Source organism: Leptosomus discolor, chromosome 4, assembly GCF_034619465.1.
Source record: "Leptosomus discolor isolate bLepDis1 chromosome 4, bLepDis1.hap2, whole genome shotgun sequence".
In the NCBI taxonomy this organism is placed as follows: domain Eukaryota; kingdom Metazoa; phylum Chordata; class Aves; order Leptosomiformes; family Leptosomidae; genus Leptosomus; species Leptosomus discolor.
In genome coordinates, this window is record NC_141394.1 from 22,061,634 (window position 1) to 22,088,462 (window position 26,829).

A 26,829-nucleotide genomic window follows, 5' to 3' on the forward strand; every position below is an offset into this window, starting at 1 on the left:
TTTTCTGCAACGTAAAGCATACAAAATCTTTGATGTGTAGCACGACTATCATGTAGTCATTGTTAAGTAAACCCAGGATAATTGCTGGGTCTATTTAAGATCTGCATTTTAAGTGTCATTGTAACAACTAGGGAAGAGGAGAGCGGCCTGAGTTAACATAACTATGTAGTAGGAGTGTTCTACCATTACAGAAAAATTAGATAAAATGGTCCCACTTGTGTATTGCTGCTGTGAGAAGAATATCATTAGGTGCTGTCATTCATTCAGAAGTGTTTTTGTAATAAGCTCTTTAACAAAGGTTGCAGGAGTGAGTAAAGGAAAAGAACCCTTTGTTCCACTTAGGAAATTGCAGACAGTTACTTTCGTAATACTGGTGAAACAATAATACTCTATTAGAAAAAAAGTGGATTGCAGATTAGAGGTTTAATTAAAAAATAAATAAAAAGGAGATTAATTGCAAGCGTAGTAATTTTCCAACTCTTCACCTTCTAAAGGGAATCTCCTTGTTGCAAGATAAAGCCTGCATGGATGCTGGCCTTGTAGCGGTAGGCAGTATACTCTCTGCCCATCCCGTTTTGTTTTTGTTTTTGTTTTTGTTTTCCACAACAAGCCTGAATACAGCAGAGTAGCAAGTTAGCTATCAAAAGATTGTGGGGTGGGTCAAGCTCTTACTGGGGCTTATGATCAGCATGACATTGACTCTGATGGGTATCAGCCCTTCTCCCAAACACCCTGTGTTGACTAGGGCAAACAATGACAAGGGAGACAGCAGTACCTGAAAACATGTCTTGGAAGCATCTGTTTAGCTGTAGACCTTTCGTGTGCAGAATGACCCTGACATCTCAATGTCTTCAGCCCATTTATTGCAACCAGGCAGGCATTGTACATGGCTGAATTGGACTGTTTTTAGAACTGCTCAGCTGTCAGGTTTCTTGAGTGAAAGTTGTTATGCAGAGTGGCAGGGCACCTCTGCACTTGCGATGTACAGGTATTATACTTGTCTTGCTGTCCCTGGCTATTACGCCTCTCACCTTGAGGTTGCTGTGCCACCACACAGAAGCTGCAGTTCCTGTGAAGCTACCCAAAAAGGATGGATTTTACCATTTAGTGCATTGAAACAAATCAACACTGATTTTGGTTTACCATAATAAGCTGGGCTGCAAACTACTGTGGAGTTTCTCCATAGGCAGCCAAGTAATTTCTGGAAGCAGCATTTTCTGGGAGGAGAGGCAACAACTGATCCAGCCACCACTAGCATCTAACACTGTCGGTCTTGCTAAATTTGCTGTGGTTGTGTATTTTTTATATTTTAAAGGCAAGCTAAGAAACTTGAAATATTTTTCATGGTGAACTAAAAAATCTGTTTAGATGGTACTCTTTGCATGCAGTAAAGTAGTCGGCATGGTGTTGGGGAGTGTGTAACTTATGATGTGTACCTGTACTGAGGGTGCGTGAGGGATATAGCTGTGTAGTTTTACCAGCTCAGGATTAATTTCTGTGGAAGCGAAGTTATTCATTGCTGCCCGTTTTGAAAATGCTGTCTAAATATGGTAGTTCAGTGGCTGGACACCAAAGCTAAATACATTAGAAATGGTATGTGCAAAGGTACCTAACTATTGAAAAAACTTACCTAGGAACATGGTTAGTTCTCTATCACCCATATAATATAAATAGTACAATGGTAGTGTTGTGAAAAACATGCTATTGTCCACCATCAAAAAGTGAAGGATTGTTGGGTCAGCTCAAGTATTCAAGAGAACAAATGAAGTTCCCAAAATGTGTTTTCCATTCTTCCCTTGCTTATCTCCTTTAAAAATGTGATTCTGTATCTTTAGCTGGAGATTGAAATGGAAAAGTTTAGGAGAAACTTTTCTAGAGGACAAAATACTGGGAGGTTTGATCTACTCATAAGGTCCGTTCACTTCCAAATGCAAGATATACCCAGTAGAGGGGACACTGTTTCAGCAGCTGGCAGGCAAAATGGTCCAGGGGATCCTGCCAAGATCGTGCTGTTCTTGTTGGCCCTGGACAGGCTTCCCTTCATCTAAGTGCTTGTCTTCTGCAGGCTTTGTGATACACTGCTGCCGTCCCTGCAGTAAAGAGCTTACAGTAACAGTGGTGTTAGCAAGGTCTCATCTCCCTCACCCCAAAGCTTTTGCTCAGGTAGATCATGGCAAGATCAACCAGGGAAGGCCTTCAGAAAAGCAGCAGTTGGCAGACCTGTGTTGGAGAGAGGCTTCTGGTTGTACTTGTGCTGAATCGACTGCTGTGGCTGTAGGACATATTCCTGTTGGCTGGCTCAGAGATTGCTGACAGCTTCCTCTTCCAGAGAGGGCTTTCCTTCACGCTGTTCTGTCTCCTGTTGTGTCTCTTCCTTACCTGAAGCTCAATTGACAGGAACTGAGATGTGTCTGCTGATGCAATGCGTTGTAGGAACCTGGCTGTCAGTAGCTCAAAAGCAGCATTTCCCTGAAATAGAGAACTAGATTGAGATCAACCTCAGATATGTCTTTTTATATCAACTGTGGTTTTCTAAGGTCATCTTTGAAGGAAACATGGAAAATTCCTACCAGTACTCAGCAAATTTACTAATCTCTGCTTTTGATGAGCCAAATGGGCATAAATTACAGACAGTGTATGCCTTATGTTTCAGAGAGCTTCCTGAGCCTGCCTTGTGAGACAGGACTATGTTTTTCATCTGGCATTTGGGAGGGCAGGAGGAGCTTAATACCGACATTTCCAGTGTAGTGATTTTACCACATCAAGTATACCCATATTTAGCAATTTGTTCTATGAATTATAACGATGTCTTCTGCAGCACTTCAGGCTTTCTAGATGATATTTGGACTGTGCAATCAGACTGTGATTAGGTGGTTTACAGTTCAGAATCACTCTGACAGCTGCAATTTTGTGGCTGTAGTGACAGCAGCAAAGGTAGTCCTCAGCAACGCCTTTTCTTACAGTGTTATCTTACAATAAATATCTGGGCTTTTGTCAAAGGCCTTGAAGGAAGAATTTGTGCATCTGGCTGTACGCCTTGGTACAGTCCATCAGTGACCATGGGTGTTTCTCAGACCTGCATCTGTATAATGGCTCTTGTTACCTCCTGTATTACTTGGCAGTCGAGTCCTCTTTTCTTGCATGCCCTCTTTATCAACTAAAATAGATTCCTTGGCCTGAGAGCAGGATGAGTAAAGCCCCTGTGCTGAAAACATCAGCAGATTCCTACTACAACATTGCAGTTAGTAATTTCTTGCTTAGAAGAATATCACTCAGTAATTTAGTTCATTTTTGTCGTGTTATCAGCAGCATCAAGGATGATATAATAGTAGCCTGACTGATTTCTTCGAATTTTGATATGAAACAATATCCTCAAAATTTTAATCTGGTAACATGAAAAAGCAAGTATATGATTTTCATTCAGGGAATCAGGAGACACCTGATTAATTTACTATTATCGTTTTCACTTGATAATCATTTTTACTGTAGCTGGACAGTGGTGCTGACTCTTCAGGCTTCAGTCAGCACTGTTTTTCTTTTACACTGGACTTTAAGCTAAACCTCTGAAATGGCTTTTTGGGGGACAGACTTCTGGACAAATTTCCCTTTTTGAAATGAAAGTCCTGGATACTTTGTACTCTTGTTTTTGTTCTGTTTCATTTTTTGGTGTTTTTTGTTTTTTTGGGGTTGGTTTTTTTTGGTCAGGTAGTGACTGGGTGGGCCGAAGCAAGAACCCTGGACCTCCTCAAGCTTTTCAGGGTGATATTTGCCAAATTTCTTGCTTTCCTGGAAACTTTTGATTTGGCCGAAACCATTTCTAGGCACACACATTTAATTGAAAACTTTCTTATGTGCTCTGCTCATTGCCCCAAAATTAAATGAAAAATGCAATGCTTCCAGACAGGTTCTTACTGTAACAAGACAAAAAAGATCTCATAGATTACCTGACAATTTTACCCATGTACTCAGTCCTGGTAGTCATCATGGAAGGAACCTCTTAAACTATGTAGACTCTTTACCCACGATGGCTCTAATTCACAGCAATATCCAAGTGCTCTTATAAATGGGTTGTTTTACTGCACAGACTGTGGCAAAATGGAGTCACTGTTCAGTTTTACTATTCCAGTAAGCCAGAACTACTGAAGATGCAAAGCAAGCAAATCATGAGTTAAGGCAAAGCCATTTATTAACACTTCACAAGTTTCCGTTAATGAAAAGATAAGCACATTCCCTTACATTTGCCACAGTTTAAAAGCATCACAGTTGCATTTGATATTAAGGGCCCATTTATAAATATTTTATTGCATTTCAATAATTGATAAAGTGATTTACAGCCACCTTGATAATACATTAATGCTTGTGGAGTACATTATGCTAACCGTATTAGCTGAAAATATGTTTTTTAATTTTAGTGGTTTGTTGGTGCATCATCTGTTAAGCTTTTATTGCCAAAGCCCTTTAATTGTTTCTTTGGTTTGTTGTTTGAAATGGCTAACTCTTTATCTGAAGAATGCCTGGCCTTTCTGCCTTTTTTTTTATTAGTAAGTGTATAATAAAAGTTCTCCTAATAAATGCAAAGTAGCAAGCTGTTGCAACCTTTTCACAACACCTGTCACAGGGTTGGTTATACATGAAAACACCTTGCTTCTCTGTCTTTGGAAAAATGTCCCTCAAAAAAGCCAGGTGAATTCAGAAACTGCTGAGTGTCAGTTCCTTCCAAGGTCAAAAGACCTCCAAAATGAGTAAGTATCACAGCCTGATTTCTTTTAATAGGCTTTTCATTGCACCAGGAAGATGATATGGGACAGCCTAACAGCTGACTACTGAAATGCCTCCAAGATCTCCCCAGAGAGGATTTACCCCATCCCAGGAAAGATTTTTCTTCTTTATTGTAAGGCTGTGGGTAGGCCAGCAGAATCTTTGATGAAGGGAGACGTTATAAGAAACGTGGTAAAAACCTGTGTAAAGGCAGAGTTGTTGTGGTTTTTTTTTTTCCTTCTGCATTATATTCACCTGTGAAACTTATTTCCCCAAAAAGCTGTCAGGTGAAAACCTTAACAGAATTAAAGATAAACTGGGATATTACAGGGATAACTAGATTATGTACTGACAAGAGAAAATACTAAATAAAGGAGTCTTTTGGAAGAGGCAAAAGAACTTCTACAACAGGAATCATCATCTGTCTATTCAAAGTTGGGAGTATGCCATCTTGTTCTGAGGTACCTGGTATTAACTGCTGTCAGAGATTGGGTATGAGACTCAGTGCTCATGGTTTAACCCACTCCTGATACTTTTATCGAAGCTTTTGAGACATGTTGGCTATAATAGTATTGCATTCTGTGTCCCTTTCCCTCTGTGTGTATATCACAAGGGCAATGCCTGATGCGTCTGAGCAACTTACTGAGAAGATGCATCTTGGTGATCACCATAAGTTTAAACCATAAAATAACAGGTATACATACTGACAGGGATGGCTGTAATAGAAATTTCCAATAATAATAATATTTTCAGTGCAATTTAATGATCTAATTCATCATCTTCATGTTCAGTCTGAACAGATTTTTGTAAAGCCAATCTAAAATAACAGCAGCTGTTGCTCTCCATCACACTCATTTTGATTCTTCTTCACCAACCTTAGTCAACGTTTTGACAAGAAAAAAGAAAAAAATGCCATCACACAGCTCATTGAGTGGTTTGTTTTTCTTTTTAATAGTGTTAGGAGTAAAATACCGAGTGCATAAGTGAGTCTTACATGGACCAGGTAATATATGTCTGGGTCCAGGTCTCTGCACTGCAGTTCCTGCTGAGAGTGCTGAGTAAATAAAGTGACAGAATTTTCAGACTTGGCTTTTGTGGCTTTCCAGAAGATCAGCTGGGAGCTTGTGGGTGCTGAGCTTGTTTGAAGACCTGATCCTTTGTAAACCTTGATCTCGTCTAATTTTAGGTCTACCGGTCCGGAAACTGATTTCCTTTGTGAAATTGTTGCATAGCATTAGTTTTCAACTGTGATATAAGCTTATATTTTTACCAACGTAATATCAACCGTTAGTTGTAATGAAAGCCTTTATGTTACACTAAACCATTCCTTTAGCTATCTGGCATTCGTACTTTTCAAAGAGCACTGTGGATTATTATCCCTCTCCTCCTTTTGTATTTTGTCTTTTTAAGTTGGAAGTGCTCAGTTCTATGAGCATTAAGCTCTATGAGGTCACACCTCTCCATGGAAAGTATGAGGGAGTCTTGTCATGCCTGTTTGCAAATAGTTCTAGAAAATTATCTTCAGTATATGAGGTACTTGGCATGAGTCGTGAGGCTTACAGTTGCTGATTTTGTAAGACCAGGATGGTTGCCTCTTATGTCCTAAAGATTTCATTAAAATATTTATCATTTTACATGTTGATTTGAGAAGTGTGTGTCATGATGAACTGTTCCCCTGGACCTCTACGGAAGCACTTGGCTTTTGCTCATAAGCTTAGACTTGACAGTGAGCTAAAAGGGGCTTGTGTCCATTCTGTGCTGTCCAACATTAACCTTTGCAGAGTTAACCTATGAGGCAGCCGAGTATCTGGAGGCTTTTTGTGTCACAGAATATCTGAAGGGTGGCAAAAATGACCTTCTGGAAAAGACTTGTAAAAAGTAAAGGGTAAAAACTTAACTTTAAAAAACCCCAAACAAAACAATGGAGAAGTGTCTTAATTGGTTTATTAAAGAGATTATGTGAAAACACCTGCTGAGGTAGTGTAATACATCTTCAGTTTCCAGTAGACGTATTCTGAAATGTTCATCCTAGAAAACTCTTGCTCATAGACGAGCTCACAGGTTTTTGGAGAAATGTGTTCAACTCTAGAACTGACTCACCACTGGAACGTGATGGCCTTCAAGGCACACTGGCAATATCTTTCTAGGAATTACTCAATTGGAAAGGACAAAAGTTAAGGACATCGGTCAAGCATTACAGTGCCTACATTTTAAAAACAGAGTAGGACAGACACCTATAGAATGAAGTAGGTTAACTGAAAATGTTCAGAAGTGCTGGAGCACACCCTGACACAGCCTGTAGGAAATCTGGAATTCCTGACACTTCTGTGTTCTGCTGCAAAACATGCTTCTGACTTTGTACTAAGGTTTCAGATTCCTCCTTGTCACTTGAAAAATTAATATGATTCAGCCTTATGGTTTTCAGATATTCTAGAGGAGCATTTGAGATATGTAACAAAGGTAGTTTGTGTTATTTGAATAGGCTTTGTTATCCAGAAGGGCCCAGGTCTCCCATAGGTTCTGTTATACTTGTCAGCTGTGTGCAGATGCCCTTGGTACCTAGGGTGTGTTGTGATGGCAAACATCCACCTTAAGGAACCTGGGTCACCACATCAAATGACACTAAGACTGAAGTTTATTCTAGAGCTCTGGATATAATATTCTTGGATTAAAATTATCAGTAGATTTCAAGATAGGGAGGAGAAGGAAACCAAAAGCCTGTTGAGAGTGTTAAAATCACATTAGCAAAACACAGAAGTGTTCAGTTTACAAAGCTGGATCTCTGAAGGTGTAAATGAACATCTGGTGCCGGTGCTAATTGCAGTGATCTAAAGTAGGTGACTGTGATTTTGGAAAGGAGAGATTAGCAAGGCCCTGCAGTAGTGCTATTGATGTCTGAAAGGGGTAATTTTAGAAGTGTTCCTCCTTGCATACAAAGACTTTTTGTGTCTATTAACTTTTAAATCAGCCAGCTTACTTGCACACTATGCCTGCTCTTCTACTATTGACATGGCTTTGGTGTTTAAAATCTGCATTGCTAGAGAGACTATTGATTTTGAATCCTTTTTTTTTTTTTTTTTTTTTTTTTTTTTTTTGGATTGGCCAACCTGAGAAACCATAAAGACAGTGATCCCAAGTTTCTGAAAACTGAGTGCCCCCTTTAGGAAAATTAGGTTAATTGCACCTAACCGTCTGAAGGCTATTCAAATATGGCCAAAATAGTTCGTCTTTTAGGCACCATACGTTCTGATTCCATCCACCACTTTAGTATCTCAGCGTTTCATAGTCGTGTATACTTTTTGTTATGCTCAATATTACCGCAAAATAGTTAATTCTAATCTTTTAGCAAGGAAGATTAGGTCAAAATTTCATCAAACACATTTCTGGCGAAGCAAATGTTTGTCTGTCATAAGGACCCCATGCCATAGCCCTCTTCAAAGTTCATCTTTTAATATTAGCTGATCCGTTATGCAATTTCTGATTTAATTTTGAATTGTACTGTATGTGTATATTTGAAAATATTAGCGGAGATGAGCCAAACTTCAAAAGCTCTCTCTTCTCTGGAGTGTCCCAACAGATTTAAGAGGGGCTTGTATTACTTGGGCACATTATGTTTTACAGAAGGATTGCATTCATGCCTGAGAGTCTAAATAGGGCAGCTGTTAAACCAAAGAAGAGACAAAGCTGAAAGAGTTCTAGTTTTTGGTATCACCATTGGTAAGACTAATTATTTTGAAGAAAGAAGGTAAAGGGGCTGTTGATTTCAAACTAAATAGATGTGTGGTGGTTGCTTCTACAGCCTTGTATTTTTCAAACAATATTTATATCTGTTTGAAATACAGCAGGGGGCACAGATTTGTTTACTCTCTTGCTGTGGAGACCACAAATGTATGTAGCTCAGATATTTTCACTTCATTTCTGTTTTCAAAGCCATGTGACATCCCTTCAAAGTCATAGTCTTAGGAAGGGCAGCACCCTTGCAGGAGCAAAATCCTGTGAGGGGGGAACAGGGCTGATGGCATGCAGAGAAGGAACGGGACCTGGCAAAGACATCTAATGAAAGATAAAGTGAGTGAATTTGGTTTTTTCCATCTACCTAGTTCCAGTAAAGCTACTTTATAAAGAAATAGTTATGGTTTTGTTTCATCCAGGGTGTTAGGTGACTGCCACAATTCTGAGTGGCACCTGCCTTGTTGGCAGATGAGATTTACAGGAAGTCAGTGCTTTGCAGCTCATGGGCTTCAGAGTATTGCAGTGCCTCCATTGATGTAGCTGGGATGAACAAGAGAAACTCAGAGAAATAGAAAAACTTGTGGAGGAGACTTGAAGGCATCATGGAGCGGTTCAACCCTCACATGGTATGACCTTCAGGTCGTATGTTGGTGGGACTGAATAAAGTCTCCTGACAAGAAGGCAGCCAATGTGAATGGGGAGAAAGACTGCCCAAGTAGCCAATGCTGACTCCTTCTTTCTGCTTGGGATGATGGTCTGATATCTCTGTGTAACAGAGACGCACACTCAGGGACATGTTGGAAGGAGATAGGTTATTGAACTGTGAATTTGGCTATAAGGGATGCAGATATCAGAGTGTTTGATGTCAGTGTAAGCTGTGCAAGGACTAACTCGAGATGTGCATGAGCATGATAGGCACAGCCTTTACGTCATGTAGTGGAGCTGCTAGCTGTGTTTTCTGTATGTGTGTATCCGTTGCATGGAAGGGGAGAGATGAATTACTGAATGCAATACTAAGGTCTTAGGTAGTAGATTGGAGACAAGAGTCCACATAATAGCATTCTCTGAAATGCTGCCAGTATCGTGTACAGGGACAGATGAAGTTGGGGAATCTCAGGTCATGGCTCAAAAGAAAATAGCATAAGGGAAGGACATCATATCCATTAGAAAATGGAGGGTAAAATTGGAACAGATGGAGGCTGTATGGGGAGAGAGAACTGATGTGGAACCAGCCAGGCAGTGCTTGAAACTGAAATAAAAAAAAATCATCTAAGAGAATTTTAAAACCAAAGGTGGGGAAAACTAAGAAATGTAGGTATGTTGAGTGGAGATGTTGATGGGAGAAACATCTTTTCAGGCAGAAGTTAAGAAACTATAGTTCTAGACAAGACTAGGACACACATTGATAAGACTGAGAGAAGGAATAACCAAGAAAGAGTTTGAAAAGGTGAAGTCTCAATTTACCAGGACACGGAGACACAATCAGTGTGACCCCAAATATGTGCAGCCTTCCTGAGAAGACTAGGAAGTAACCAGGCCAAATGGGAATGTGTGTTACAATTGAGGACACGGATGTAACAACTTTTTGTAGAAACTTGGTGAAATATTTAAAAAATGGGACACTACTATCATCAGGTATAAAATCTATAGAAATGATAAAACAGGTAATTCTTTGGAAGCAGAGTTACGTGCTAAGAAAAGCATTCAGTGCAGGAAGCAAGTTATCAATAAGATTCTTCATGGATTAGAATTCTCTTTGAGAGTGGAGAGAAATCCTTGTAAAGCCATTGTATTAGCTAGTCAGAGTATCTGTGAGATACATAGATCAAAGAGTCTGTGAGGGAAGAAATACCATGGTGATGGGAACCTACATGGAATATATGGGGAATGATAGCAAGACAGTATTTTTAGACTCAGTTAATAATTATCTCAAACAACTACTCTGCTGGATGAGAAGGGAGAAAACTATTGATACAGCCCCATGTAAGGCACAGAATCTAATTCAAATTATAAACTGTCAGAGCTTTATCTTGCAGTAGTGCTCATAATGTGTACTTGGAGGCAGCTTTATGCGGTGGCCATTTTTCCATGGAAAAAACCCACACACACAAGCTAACAAACAATTTTAGTCAATCTAGAGTTTAGCTTTTAAACAGAAATGAGAAAGCTCATTAAAAGGGAATTTTCAGAGGCTGTCTCAAAGCAGGTGCTATGTCTAGGTATGGGACCAAGGAACAGCACCAAATGTAAAGTACGAGGCTTTTCATTGCTTGTGTTATCATACTGTTTAAGAGACTTGTGACAAGGATGCATTTTAGCAGGCACTATATCTAAATACATGCAAAAAAATAATTTCCATCCATCATAAAACATTGATGGCTCAAGGGGAGAGTACTAGGAAAGCAGGATATTTTTAAGGAAACTTTTTTTTTTAATTAAATAAATGTGTGGAGTTCTTGGTAAAACTGGAGCTTGTACAGGGTTCAGTTAGGGTAGAATATATCTATCATAGGAAATGTATCCCTTAAAAATAACAGAATTGCTAGCCGTGGTAATGCTTTTCACTTTTGCTTTGTGAAGCGTGAGTTCCTGAAAACTTTATAAATTGTATATACATTATAAATTGTACCTCTATGGAAAGGGTCATGTTCAGAAGTGGTTATACTGCACTTACTGTCTATATAGCTTATAATGCTCTGTTTGGTATGAAACAAACCTGATAAATCCTCTTGTGAAGAAAGGACAAAAGACTTGAGGAAAAGGAACCCATAAAATTAAAGGGACTGAGGGACTGACTGTCTCATTTTGTAGATATTAGTTCTTCCCATGGTAGTTGGGATGACACAGATATTCTGATCCGGCCCTGCCTGTTCATGATCCTGTACAGCTGCATTTTTGCTAGGTAACCTAGATGTGTAGTTCTGAGTTACAAGCTGTTAGGTTCATTATAGCTGTTTTGAGTTTTTCCATCTAACTAATTTCTCAAACAAAATATCTTTTGTATGATTAAGTACCTTGTTTTCAAAGTGTTTTGTGTGTATCTTATTGCAGTCCTGAGCAGGTTATTCATACATCTATTGCAATGGCTGTTGCTGTGCAGGTGACTTACCTTCCTGTTTTCTTCTGTAAATCAGCCCTGGCAAATCCCCCAGAGCAGTAACACACCCTAGTGTGCTGCCAGGAGCGTGGGTGAGGAAGGGTCGTGGTACCTCAAGGAATCTGAACGCTTTGTGAGGATGGAGGCTTGGCGATCCAAAGCTACAGTGAGGCACACACTATGCTTTCACCTGAAATGATTTATATTTAGATTTTAGGTTTGATTTTGTGTGTGTGTTTGCCAGAGGTCAACTTTCCTCTGAAAAAAAGTGTTTCTGAAATGAAATTCAAGAGTTTAATGTGGAGGAAAGGTCAAGAACTGCTTTTTGGGCTGAGCTGAGGCAAAGTAACTCAGAGAAATTGGCTGAAAGAGAATTAAAGAAAATGTCAGGTAAGATTTCCTAACAATGATATTCATTAGTCTCTCCAGGGAATGATAGGAACCCTGTGTTAAATCCTTTAGGCTAGAAATGAGGAAGGCATTGGGTCAGTGCTGCTTTCTCTTCTTTCAGTATCATTTGGCCCCATTCACCGGAGTTAATTCAGTATGTAAAAAAAAAACCTCCCAGCACCTCTTCATACCAAGGACTCCTTTAGGGGTTGAACTTGTACAGCTCCAGCTGCAGTTAACAAGAATTAATGCTACCCCATCCATATGGAGTGGTATCTGTATTCTGTCTCTGGTCATTATTTTAACGTATAACATGGCTTTCCCATGTGGAGGAACAGAAACACTTAGAGGCAGTAAAACAGCAAATTAAAGTAAGTTTACACATAGACAGTTTAGCATTGAAGATGACAGATACTGTAAACACAATTAACAGGCATAAAAGGTGAAAATAAGTATTTCTGGCATTGCCAGGATGCCTGGATGTAGCTCAGCTGTATTCTTTGCACGTTACATAAGACTTCGAACCAGCAGTGTTCTCCATGTTGGCCATGCCTTAAGTTTTGTGTCTGTTGGGGAACCCTCTTGAGGATCTTGAGGGTGTGCAGCAAAAGACTGGAGCAAAAGCACAAGTAGTATGGCCAGCAAGGATTTCTTTCTTTTCTTCTTGAGATATATACCTTACCTGGAAATTCTTCACTTAAAATCCAGTGAGCAACATTATTTTCTCTGCTGCGCTTTTTTTTTGCCTTATAACTCTAAATCTTACATTGAAAGGTGAGTTTTTATACTAAACATATAAGGAAATGATGTAAATCCAGTAAGGAAGTTGCCGTGGCTTAATCCAGAGTTCATTTGTCAAAATTTACATATGGAATGATCACATAGAAAATCTTCTATTGAGGCCCATGGGCTAATAACAGGTAACTTCTGCTTGACCACTAGTAGAACTGTTAAGAGATTACTGCACAAGAAGTAAAGGACTTATATTTTTTGGAATGAGGTAGTTTCCTGGTTTGTTTGGAGGGTGTTTAGATAGGTGAAGGGAGAACATCATACAATGGGCAAATACAGACAGCATTTGATACTCTTACCTGGCTCAGACACACAACTCCCTTAAAAATCGATGAAAACAAGACGATTTACATCTATGGATGTAATGTGTAACCCAATATGTGTATCCAGATTTTATATGGGGGTTTTGTGAGAGGGAGGAAAGGAGTCCTGAAGATCACTCCAAATGTTTCTGTGTTGCTTTTCTACTTCTGCATGCCTTACAATGTGATGTAACTAGGATTATGCCTTTGGGCTATACTACCCCCTTGTGTATGATGCAGCCTGACTCCCTGATGATTGAAAGCAATACTACAAATTCTGTTCCAGAGTACCAAACAGGGGGTTACAAATCCATAATAATTAAGCTTTCACCCCTCAACAAAGTAAAGCAATTAACATCTTGTTATAGAAGAGCTTTAGCAGCTGAGAGCTTACCAAGCTGTGATTTTTCTGAACATGATGAAGTTGAAGTAGGCAATTAATACCTGTTGTATGTAAAGAAATGACCCTTAAACAATAAATGCTATGAGACTTCTGAAGAATCTCATACTGAAAGTAGCACCTCTATACAATGATGCAGTGATTTGGACTGGTTCTCCAGGCATGCTTTTGTGTAAAGAAAAAATAATATCTGGAAGTAAAACCCAGTGTTTTTTAATATATCTCTCACTGAGTAGAATCTGATACTACTAAAGAGAATATATCTGGGTTGTAACTGTAGCACTTTATTCACTGAAAGACGTATTTTAAGAGCAAGCAAAGAAATGAAAATTATCTTTAGGTATCACGTTGGATGTTACATGGAGCTCCTGAGTTTTCACTATATTCCTTTTTCTCATCATCAAGTGAGAAAGAATGCCAGGTTCTGAAAACTGGGGACCATACTTAAGTAGTCTGATTACCTTTGAATGGCCAGTGAAGGAAGCTTGCTGCCCTTTTAGGCTTCAAAGAAGAGATTCTGAGGTTTTAAATAAGATACTGAACAGAGAGCAGCCTAGAGCTGGCCTACAGCAACCCTTCTAGAAACTTAGGTAGGCTCTGCATAACATCCCTCAGGGCTCCAGTTTGGATCCTAAAGACTTAGTCATACATTCTAAATAACTAAACAGATTTTTTTAGAGTTTTTGGATACTTACAAATAAAACTTTTGTGAAAAAATACTTTGTTCCGAAATCTGAATTATCCTAACAGGTAGTTTTGCAAATCCTACCCTAACGTAAAGAGTTTGGTGGAAGAGGAGAGGTGTTCATACTAGGGATGGAAGATGCTACATGTGTTGTTAAGTATCTGTGCCTTGGGTAAGTTGTCTCTGACTGCCCCACCACATCCCGTCACTGCAGTTTACATTGTGCCAGCAAGAGAAGCTATGGATGGCCTGAACTCCCTAATATTTTCTGTTTCCTGTATCTGGCATGTTAGTGGTTTCTGCCTGGGTGCACTTTTGTGTCTCTGTCGGCAGGCTAAGCTTGGGAAACTTTTATTTAGAGAGCAGGTTCTGTATAATGAAAGAATGATCCCTATGTCTGTCCTGACCATGGTTCAGAGCATTGCTTGAATTACTTCTTAGTCTTTTTGGATTTCTCGGTATCTGGGAAGTATTACATCAGGTGTGTCACTGCCGTATAGCACTACCAAGTTGAAAACTAGTCTGAAATGCCAATATGTCATCTAGCTGAAATTACAGTATATGTTTAATAGCTTGCCAGAATTTATGCCCTATGTTCTGCAAAATGTTTTGTGTATGCTAGTACATTAATTTGTTTACTAACATTTTAAAATGCTGCACTCCTTGGAAAGGGCTGGGTACTCATTAGCAAAATGAAGTGTGAAGGAAATGAGGTTAACTAAGCAGGTATTGTCTGAACTGGGAAATAATCACTGCATGCCCAGATGCAGACTTTTGGTCCCTGGTTAGTAAGCTGATGAAAAGCACAGATGCCAAAGGAAGCAGTAATCCTGGAACAAGCCCTACATTTATTCCTGTGATACGAAGAAGCAAGAAAGTGTAGCTTTGTATATGTGGAACGTGTATAAGTCTCGCCAAGGAATCCATTATACATTTGTAGGCAGAGGAATGAAGAGGATGTTATATTTCTGAGAGAACAACAGATGGAGGATTCTGATCTTTACCGGGATCTCCATAAGCCTGCAGCCTTTCTCAAATGTTCATCAGGGCTCCTTGTTCTTTTGACATCATCTGGTGATTTTTCATTAACTTATGATACTGAATGGTTTAAGAGCACATGCTTAAGCATTCTCAGGCCTCTGGGACAGGCAAACCTCGTGTTTATTACTCGTGATGGGAATGTGGGGGTGGAAAGGGAAAAGAACTATGATCAATGAGCATGAGCTATTGAATTTTAGCTCAGATTTTACCTACTTAGTGGTTTGGCTGTCTCAGGGCTTTGGCTGACAGAATAAATATCTAGATATTTAAACTATATTCCCCAAAATAAATCCTGGTTTCTCTCCGTGCATATTTCAGAAGATGCTGTATTCCCATTTATCTTGATTACTTCAGCACAGTCTAATGGTCCATTTCTCTTAACAGATACAGGGCAGTATTTTCATCATAAAAAGCCCAAATGTATGTTTCTGATCCGTGTTCATTTGCATTGGACTGGTTCCATATGTATTTGGCAGATGAATGCTTTCATTGTTTTATCCAGACAGGTCCTTTTGTTTGAATTTACCAAGCCATAACTAAGAGCTCCCTGTCATTTGAGCCTGACAGTAGGGACCGTAGATTGCAACTCATGCCTTAATTTCCTAATCTTAGCCAGATTGTATTAGCAAAAAATGGAACATTTGTCAAAGAAAAGATGGGAAATAACAATGTCAGACATCTTTAATGAACACTTTACTACATTATTTACAGTACAGGAGTTCAGGAAAATACTGATCAACAGTAGAATCTAATCAGGAAGACCTTAACAGCACAGAGGAAAAAAAATATCAACAGCACTGTTGCATAGTGGAACTAAGTGTCCAAGCAGGGAGGTCACAGGACCATAGGTAATAATGGAGTGACTAGTACTGAAACGTTATATATGTCAGAATACAGTACTTATAACTAGGAAACACCATATATAGTTAAATTAGGTGGCCATTCAAATAAGGCATAGCAAACAGGACTGTGCATTCTGTGAGACAGTTTCTTCCCAGCTGATTATTTATATTTCACCAGAATAATTCAGGTTCACTCTGAATTTGATAAAGTTGAAAGGCTCCTGCAATTTAATGTTACCAAAGGTTAAATATTAACAGAACAAACTGAGGCTGCAGTCACAACTTGGAAACCATTTGTATAGTGATGGGTGCTCAGTAGGACTGCTGATCTCATTTATATTAGTGGAGGGACAGTGCCATTTAAAAGAAGCTTCATACATTTTTTTGTGGTTTTATTTTTTGAGTGGTTTGATTTACTATCACTTACACAATATCACAAAAACTTTCTTGTTTAAACCGTGCTGCTTTTTACATACAGTAAAACTTACAGAACAGGAGCCTGGGCCCAATTTGCCTGCCTCTTTGCACTAATGGCTCAACAGGCCTTTGGGTCTCTGCATGCATGCTCTCTCTTATTTTTGCAGTCCCTTCTTTTTCTGTCATCAAGCACATATGTATGCCCAGCCCATTCTTCTAAATATCCTGAGTTTAAAGTCTAGCTATTTAAGTAGTTTTAATTCACTTGTTGATATTTTATTTTCCCTAAGCCTTGCTGTATCTATGCAGTGGTTTCTTGACATTTTTCCCACGAATGTGAATAGATTGTTCCCTTTGCAGTGATCTTTTGTGTATTTAGGAACATTTTAGCAGTGGCCTTACAGTTTACATCTAGCCTTCCAGTCTTTCCTTATCTGTTTTATGGTTAATTTTTGTTGTCCTCTGGCCTTTTCCTGTTTTGTCCATATACTTTCTAAAGTGTGAAACTGTGCTGAGTATTTCTGCTGTGGTCTCGCTGCTGTTAAGACTAGGAGCACTCTACCTATTCAGGTACGCTCTCTTTACAGCTCCTGCTGTGGCATTTGCCTTATTTGTGACAGTTCCTGTGTTTTGATTTATTCAAAGGTAGTTGGGAGTCACCTTACATTACTGATAATGATTTTCTGTGGAATTCTCTGGAATTTCGGAAGAGTACTTTGTATCCTATTGTCCAGTCTGTCAGCAACGTCATTGGATAATGCTGGAGTAGGAAGGACCTTTCCAGGACTCTCCTTAATAGTCTGCCAGTCTCCTTGATAGTTTGGGTAGAAAATGTCACTGAAGAACTTTTGAGCAGTTTTCTGTAGAGACATGTGGGAGCTGAACAATGGTTTTGGAGCATTTCAGGGATCCCTAAACACCGGTCCCAGGCTTGCAAACTTTTCTGTATTTTGACTCTTTGCATCTTTGCAAAAAAACTTATTAGATGTTTACTCATGTTGCTGTGCTTAAATTTACCTTGAAAGGTGATTTGAAGTTATTCCTGAAAATGGAATTTACTTTCACAAATCATCTGTGTGTCTTGTCAAGTTTTGTAAAAGTAGCTTTATTATTAATGCTAGGGCTGATCCAATATGCAATCTTTCAAAACAACAAAGGAGATGGATTTTAGGTGCAAACTTATTTACTAAATTTTTTTTTTTTAAATTCCTATAACACACCTTATTGCAATTAATGGACTCAACCATCAATCTGCTTGAATCTTCAGTGAAGAATTTGCTTGCAAATAACCAAATGTAGTAATTTGTTATTGTGTGTCAACAAGAGCTCTTTCTCATGCATGGTTTGGCCAGTTTATAAGGCAGTATAAGGAAACCTAGTAACTTGTGGTGAAGTCAGATACCAAACTGTCCTCTTTAGGGGCAGCAAACCTCAGGTCGAGCAGGGTTCAGAATGCTGAAATCTCAACTTATATGAAGAAAATGAGTAAATGAAGGACAAATACTTTCCTTGAAAAGTACAGTTTTTTCAAGTGTTCTAAGACCCTATTCACAGTTGCATCTACATAGCAGAAAATCAGAAATCATTATGCAAAGATGGGTCCTGAATGGGAAGAAACTGAGAGTTGAAATACCATGTCTTTCTACGTGATAGTGTTCTGCTTCAGAAACACTATGTAGAGCCCTGGTGCTTGAAGCCCATGAACTTCTTACAGGAAATTGCAGCACTATCCTAATTTGAAGAATTCAGTACTGCTACCTGAGGCACGTGGGTATTGTGTTGGCTGGGGATGGGACTATTGATTTGTTTCTCTGGAGCTCTGGGATGTCTGCAGTATTTTCCCTGTCACTCTGATACTCCACACCTATGAGAACTGCAAGTTACAAAAGGAATTTTTAATGGAAAATACTTATTTTTCACTGAACTGAAAAAAACCTGGAATTTATTTTCGTATAATTGTCTTCATGTAAAACAGAAGTAGTCTTCTATTCTGTGCTCTGCTGAATTTTTTTTTTTATGTGTGTGTGTGTATATATATATATATTTATATTTAGGTTTGTTTAGGAAAGCAGAACATTAACACAAAAGTAGCATCAAACTGAACTGCTACTACTTAGTTCTTCCAGAATTATCTATGAGTCTAAATAGTGTCTTTTACCAAAGCACAAAGGAAAGAACACTTCACTGTAAATTTAATCCTGATATTGTGGGAGATGTAAGAAAAAACAGTCCTTTTAATGGGCTACCTAATTTCACAAATCACCTTTCTTATTAGTAACTGGTTTGAAATGAAGGAACATTAATTATATGGAACTAAAAACCACAGACAGTTTCAAAGTAGAGGAGTTTCTATGAAATGTTAAGTCTTGGTCTTTTTCTTACCAGAAGCCTTAAAAATGTTGAACGTTGTTCATAAAACAATTTAATAATGCATCTGCTATGTAAGTCCCCCAAACACTGGGGAGAAAAGTAACATGTTTTCATAAAAGAAAATAATAGCATTCATAGAATACAGTCCAAATTGGTCAGGAAATCTTTGCTAGTTGGTTTTATTTTCATGCGCATCAGTGTTGAGGTAGGAAACCGTAACGCCATTTTCATGCCCTGGCAGAAATAGGCTTTTTCAGCTTTCTCCCCTTAATGTCAAGTTTTCTGGATATTAAAAACTGGGAGATTTTTTTAAATGCACATTTTTATCAAAAATTGCTGCTCTTCAACCCTGGTAGAAAAATGCAATGACATTTTACTGTTGTCCATGATTTTGTCATAATAAATAAGTATCTGCTTTTTTTTTTTTTTTAAAAAAAAAAAAAAGGTTTTAAAAAGTTTTGAAATGTTGAACTAATAGTCTAAAATTCCCTGCTGTTGTCATCACAGATGAGAAGGAAGGAAGTGTTATCCATTTAATTAGGTTTCCAAAGGAGGGCAAGGGTCAGGATAATTTAAAAGCATAGGAGTAAGGAATACTACAGGAAAGCCCCTTAAATATCTCCATAGGAAACCATACTGTTTCTCTGTGTAAAACAAGGCAGACCCTGTTGATCTTTCTCTTGCCATTGTCAGCCAAAGTCTAAATAAATACAATCTAAGGAACAATCAAATAAACCATCACATCAAAGGGGACCTCAGCAGCATCACAAGTCCTTGCCAAAGCCCCTAACCCTTCCAGGATACATGGAAGTGAATGTAGTTTCTCCCAGTTCCCAATAAACTTCTGGGGTTTGAGGTCCGTCTCCATCACCTGCTACAAAACAAAAGGTCCTGTTTTTCCCCCCATTGTAATGATGCAGCAGTAGGTCTCAAGAACCCGGGATTCACGCTTTACTACTTCTGTCAAATCTGTGTATTTCTTTTTACCTGGAATGGTGCTATTTAGCTCTCCATATCTGTATTGCCTGATCATGGTTATTTTATGGATCTAACAAAGTGATAACAAGCATAAGGTTTTGAAGCCTGGTGTTTAAAGATTCATGAAAAGCCACAGATTTTCTGTTCGTTAATAAAGCTGGGCTTGACCTGTGCAGTAACCTCATAGAGACTTGAGGGTTTTCAGATACACTGAACATACCTCATGCTGATTGTACTCAGAGGTAGGTATCTGCCATCTGTATTTGCAGCTAAGGAATCACAACCCTCAGACTACTAAAGGACGTTTATTAACCTCTCCCACCACCCTCACTCCCCTTAAGTAAAGCATGTGCTTAATTTTAATCAAGGAGGTGTGCAGTTCCTTTGCTGCATGTTGTTGGACAGACAGAATTTAAGCATACTTAGATGTTAAAGATGCACCAGTTTCATCCTATCATAAGACCCCATCTTGAGAGATGCTGGTCTCTGTCGCTAGGCACCAAAGTTCTCTTTAGAAAAATCCCAAACCTGCCTTGGCTTGCTGAATCAGACCTGTAGCCCTTTTTTGCAGCCCATACATAAAGGTTATGCACCCTTGTTTCAGATTTGTAAAGAAAGTTGAATCCTGTAGTTAAATGGTTAAAGCACGATTCCTCTTATTTCATGCTGTAACATAGTAAGGCAACCTTATATAGCTGTATTGCGATTGTTGGCCCTCCTGTACTAACAATTATTATCTGCAGTAAAGCTCCTATCTTTTCTGCTCTGTTAGTGCTTTCCTGAGGTCTCAAACAATATGCAGTGTTTGTTCTATGAGAAGATGTTTCTGCAGCCTAAAAAGAGAAGAAAAGGGCAAAGGAAATTTATTTTTAAAGGTGTCATTCTGCATTAACTAGATAAGCATTTATGCACCCAATTAAGGAAAACAGTATATAAAGAAATTGAGGAAAGAAGAACTGAAGGTAGCTTTCTGGACCTTGGAGTCTAGATTTCTACTGCTACAAGAGATCACAGCAGCTTGCTTCCAGATACTTTTAGCTCTTGTTCCCATTACTGTTGAAAATCTTCCGGGGTTTAATGGTAAGAGATTTCCTTATCATTTCTGTCCTCTTTTCTCTATTCTGTGTCACTCTTCTTACTGAAAACTGGGCCACTGTTTGTTTAGTTTGGGGACAGATGTTTAATCTTGACTCAGTCTTCTCTGGACAAAAGCGCTTCCCCCCCTTTTTCTTGCTTTCTACATCTTGATATACTTTTACTAATTTTTCCATATCTGTTCAAAATCTATCATGACTTGAGTCTTGGTAATATCCACATAAGCCCCACACTTTTCTTATCAGTCCCTTTTCCTCTTTTTGTAGACTCACTACTTATTTTTAATACACTTAAATCTTCTCAAGTTTGCACCCTACTCCTACAGATTTTCTGCCTTGCATGAGAGGCGTCTTAATGCAGATGAATTCCTTCACATTTCAACTCGTGTCAATCCAGCTGACACTGGTCTGTTTTGTTTATTTCTTAACATGAATGCTTACAAACTTGAAAGCCTTCACTGCTTTTTTACTTATTTTACTGTTGGATTTAAACTAAATTAGCTAGGTGCCTAACTGTACGTCTTTATAAAATGCTGCATTTTTTCCTATAAATCAAAGCTGTTTATGACCTTAAATATGAAAGGGGGGATGGTAGCCCACAGAGCTAGTTAGGTTATATTTAACTTAAAATGACATTACTTTTAACCTAGAAAAATTAATCTTGCTAAGTTATACTCAACTGAGATTTTTACAGGGATATTTCAAGGCACCTTGGGATAGACTCTGACTTGCTCCATATTGCCTCCAGAAGTTTATCTTTGTGGTCTTTATGGGCTCTTTGTAGGAAGGACTTACAGAAACTACCTAAGTAGCAGAATACCTAACTTTGAACAGTGCGACTTAGTGTGGTTAGACAGCTGTCAAAGTAGTGGAGAGTGCAATTCTGAGGGCCCTGGGAAATGCAGAAAAAAAAAAAAAGTTTGTAGGCTTGGGGTGAGGGGTGTGTGTGGCAGAGTTAGGTTTCCTCTCTAGCTGGCAAAGGGTTTCTTCAAGTACTTCCCATTGGAGTTTAGTTGGGAAGGAAAGTTCTGAATGGGGGGAACAGTTGAGTCTCACTGTTTCTTGCTTTTTTCTCTCACTGTGCCAGATTTCTTCCAAAATGAAATTTTCATCATGTGCATTGATAAGTATAGGAATGCATTGTCAAACAGGATATGGCTCCCACCAAAGCCCTTCCTTCCATCTTTACTCATGCTGCTTTGGTTGAGTCATTTTGGTTCTTATTTAAGCGTGATATACCAAGGCTGGAGACACCACAACCTCTTTGTGTCAGTGCTCAGTCACCTTCAGAGTGAAAAAGTGTTTCCTAATGTTCAGATGGAACCTTATGAATCAACAGGAGTCTGAGCAATGTAGTAATGAATTTTATTGTCTTAGAAGGTATGAGTAATTCATTCCACATAATAACAACTGCAAATTTTCTCCTCAGAATATGATTTCTAAAAGAAAATGCGTGAATAAACAAATGAATGAAATGTTAGTTATTATAAAAGTTTATCCTACAGTTTTCTGGATACTGTTCTTATTTAATGTGATGAATATTACTGTTTCTGCACACTGCAAGAGTTCTATGGGGACATGAGGCCAGAGGTTCGTGTTCTACTTCTTTGATGAACCATAAATTGAAAAGTTCAGAAAAAAATCTTTATAGACATTAAGCAGAATTTCTGGGTCTTGCTAGGTGATATGGCAGAGATTTGTAGTCTAGCTCATAGGCTGATTTTTTTGCCTTTCGGGATTTTCTGTCTGTCTCCGAGCTCCTAGACATAAAGTGTGTTTTGTGTACAGCACTCTTGCAAAAGCAGTAACCTCCTGAGGACGGTCCCTGAAGTTGGAACCAAGAAAAGCTAGATGCTGGCTTCAGAGAGTATCTTAGCAGGCTCTTTCTCTTCGGAGCAATGACCAGGAAGGATAGAAGCTGATTTCTTGATAAACTGCTCTCACAGGTATGTTCACTTCTTGTTATAGAAGCCAGTTTTATATGCTTAACCAAAGAACATCAGTGAATGGTGTAGAGAAAACAGAAAAGTAATGATAAAAATAGCACCTATTGCAAAGTTGGAGCATAGATATGAGTGTAGCAAATGAGACCTGAGGCCTGCCTAGTCTGAACTGCTGGCTGTGACAATGGCCGTCACCAGATACATCAAGGGAAGCTGTCTATCCTTTCACAGGACGCAGCTGTGGAATAACCTCACATACATCTTATCCTATTCTCTTATGACTTAAGCCTTCAAGCAAGAACTTTAATAACCTCACCACAACTGTTGTTCAGGGTTCGTTGTTTGGTTTCTTGCTCCTCAAACAGGAGTACTAGTATGTGAACTTGTAGTAATGCATATCCCCAGTGGAACCAGTGGAAAACCTTTCACTGCACCAACAAGACAGGCAGCAGCCGCCTCTGCCATCTGCCCTGCCAAGTTTTAATCACATATGCACAATCTAGACCAGGCTAAATGCATGTTTAGCACAGGTACGCTGTGATTCTTACAAAGCTAATGGGGAGACACAGGAGGCTTTAGAGAGGCAGTTTACCCTGCAGCAAGGCTTCCAAAGGGAGCTGGCTCCATCCCACATGGTACCTGATTTCTTTTTAGTGTAATGGGATAGGATTTTCTGGGAAACTTGATTCTCAGCTGCATCTTTACTGAGGCCTGAGTAAACCTCCGTGTAACATACTCGTTGTATATGTGCACATTGAAATATGTGTAACATGTGAGCCCTTTTTCATTAGAATATACAAACAGCCACTCTTTTACTGTAGTCCTCTTCTCTGAATATGGTTTAATGGAAGCATCACTGACTTGGGAACTAAAAACCCCAGGATAGATATGGTCACACTTCTGCCACCAGCTGGTGCTCTTACTTTTAGGAAAGCATTTCTCCCCTCTATCACCCAGACCCGTTTGGCTGGTCAGCCTGCTGGAACAGGGGCTGCTCTCTCACTTATGTGAATAACTTTTGGAGAGACCTGTCTTTTTTATTTTTTTTTTTCCTCCTCCACAGGTGATTTTTTTCTGGACTTGATTTTTCAGCCTTCTCAATTTGTAGTTCTCTGGAAGTTTTCCAGTGCAGGTGTGGACCCCAGTTGAGTAAATTTCAGCCTTCTGATAATGGGTTTTCTTTTCTTCATTACCTCTGCTGCCATAATTAAATATTTTTGCTTGGTAGAAATTAAAAACTCTAAATGTTTGCATAAATGTTCCCAGCATCATCAATGCTGCATTCAGCCTGTTCCTTTATGTGCAGTGCTGAGAACTGTCTTAGGAGCACTGCCCTTTAAAGCAGAAGAGATATGTATTGTGTTTCCAGTGACAACATGAACTTTCTCTGTCGGAACTATGAACAGGACTTTGGTTGTATGTTTATTTCCTCCTGTAGCTCAAGGGCTGCTGCAGGAGAAGCGTGCCAATAGGTGTAAAATATTTTGCAAACAGTTCTAATCCTTTCCAGAATTTTTTTGTGAGTGATGTTAACAGATCAAAGCATAGGTAGGGAGTTAATTTGCAGCTGTGTCTGATTGCTGCTGCTTACTTCCACATCTATGTGTGCTCAGTCTGGGGAAAGTGCCTCTTGCTGCTATGTCCATCCCATCTGGAGAAAACATGGCAGTGCTTTGAACTTCTCTACACATTATGCCTGATTCAGCCCTTTAAGTGCTCCTTGAAGCCTCTGTTAGCCTGAGATGATTAGAGGATCAGCTGGGCATTTTAGTGTCAGAAGTCTACTGCTGTTGCCTGACCCTAAGAAATAGGTGATATATTTAGTTTCACCAGCTTTCTGCAAAAAGTGTTTTATAGCTTCTGTGGATGTTCTGTTTTGTTGGGTATCTCAAGTTTATTGTAGGGTGGTCAGGGGTATGTACTCTAGCCTGTGCCGTGTGGATTTATATAAAGAATATGTTTGGAGGACTCTCTAGGGTGAAGCGGCAATGCCAATGTTGTCCGCAGTAACTGAGGCAATCCTTCTTGTGCTATGCCTGGGTTTTATTTTTCTTTTCCTCACTTGACAGTAATTCTAGCTTTGACACAGCCGTATTTCCTGAGCATACCCCCTGTTGTCACTGGCCAGATCTAAGCTGCATAGCATAGAAATACTTCTCTGCTCCTGGGTCTACCCTTAGTTTTAGACTCAACTCTTCAGAATCTGGACAACTGTAATTACATGCTTATTAGTGCTGGCAATCAAAATCTTCTCTTACTAAGAAAGGCATTCACTAGGGATAGCTTCCTTTTAGGTGATATTTTCTTTAGGGAAAAATGAAAATGAAAGAATGTGGTTTTGGTTAGTTTGAAAAGAGTCTGTTTCTGGGCCTGAATTATTGTGGTGCCACTGAGCTTAGTCCTTAAAGCTCCTGTCGTTTCCTCAAGTCTGGCTTATGGATTGACTGAAGTCCTCAGTGCTTGCCATGGTGGCACACATTGCCTGTGGTGCTCCCAGAAGTCCTGAAGAACAGAAATTAGCTCTAATAGTGCCTTGCACAGCAAAGACAGTATCACAAAAGGACCATATCAAGGTTACCTGGAGAAGCTTATAGTGGTACTGCTTAGATTTTGAGTGCTTAACTCAAAAGTGTGTTTGTGTGTCACCTTTGTTTATTATGGTTATTTGTAGCACTACAAAATACTGAAATTCCACAGTGCAGTGTCACACAGACGTCGTGTGCTGGATGAACAGCACAGACTTTGGCTGTCATAGCTGAGGAATGGGGAGACTCTGGAAAAGCAAACTCAATTCCTAGTTCAGAAGGTGTATGTTGGGATCCTTATAGTCAGTTTTCCCCCAATCATTCTTTCAAACTGGTACATTTTTTCATGGCAGTCTTCCCGCCCTGTGCCTTGATTTCTGCTCATTACCCTAAGCTTATTCAGTTCACCTATTCTTCTGCTCTTTTGAGTCTTCCCTTTACAGCTGATTGCACCAGTTTTCCTGGAGCTTCTCATCTACATTAGTCTTTGCACACCTCATCTCTTCCTCTCTTTGGGTGCTCAGTCCCAGCCCCCTGCTATAGCCAGTCCTGGTTTCTGCTTTGCCTTCAGCCAGCCTCCTTTACTTCTCACAAGTTAATCCCACCGCCAGTTCCTTTGTTTCACAAGGTGCTGCTGTACAGTTGCTGATTTCCTAGGAGACTCAACCAAGCATGTTACATCACAAGATCTTTTTTTTCTTGTGACGTCAATGAAAACTTCATATCTTCAAATCTACCACTGCAAAATTGTGAGGTCTAGTTGTACAACATTATTATTGATGAGTGAGAAAGCTGTTAAAATCTGATTTGCTTATTTATTTTTAAAAAGGGGAAACAAATGTGGTTTTGGTAATAAAATCTGTTTCCAATTTTCAGAAACAACAGAACTTTTTTTTCCTGAAGACCCACCCCCAAAAAAACCTACAAAAAAACCCCAGTCTGAGGTAGACACCTAGCAAAGGCAATTGCTGTCAAACCAATTAGTTTGGCAAGGCTGTAATTAATTGAAAACAAGGTCTTATAATGAGCCATGTCAGACAACTTTAAATGTTGGTGTTACTGCCAGTTTCATCTATATTATCCAGTGTTCTTTTTATGCTGTTCTGACCTTGCCCCTTTTTTAATGAATCCAAGCTTTTCCCTTTCCTACTGGCAGCGTCTTTGATTTCAGTGTCAAAGAGTGAAAGGTACTTTGAAAAGCATTCTGTTGTCCCTGACAAACATCCTCTCCAACAAACAAATGTCATGGCTAAATCATAATACAAACAGAACCGGTTGGCACTGTACTGTTTAGCTCTTGTTTAGATGTGATAAACATATGGAAATCATTATACAACCAGAGACCATTGCCAAAATATGTGGATAAAAGCCTCACTCTGATTTCACAAACAGAACAAATGTTTCCCCATGTCTTCGCAGGCAGAGACTTAGAGCTAGGTGTGGAGCAAATGTTCCCAAAGCCA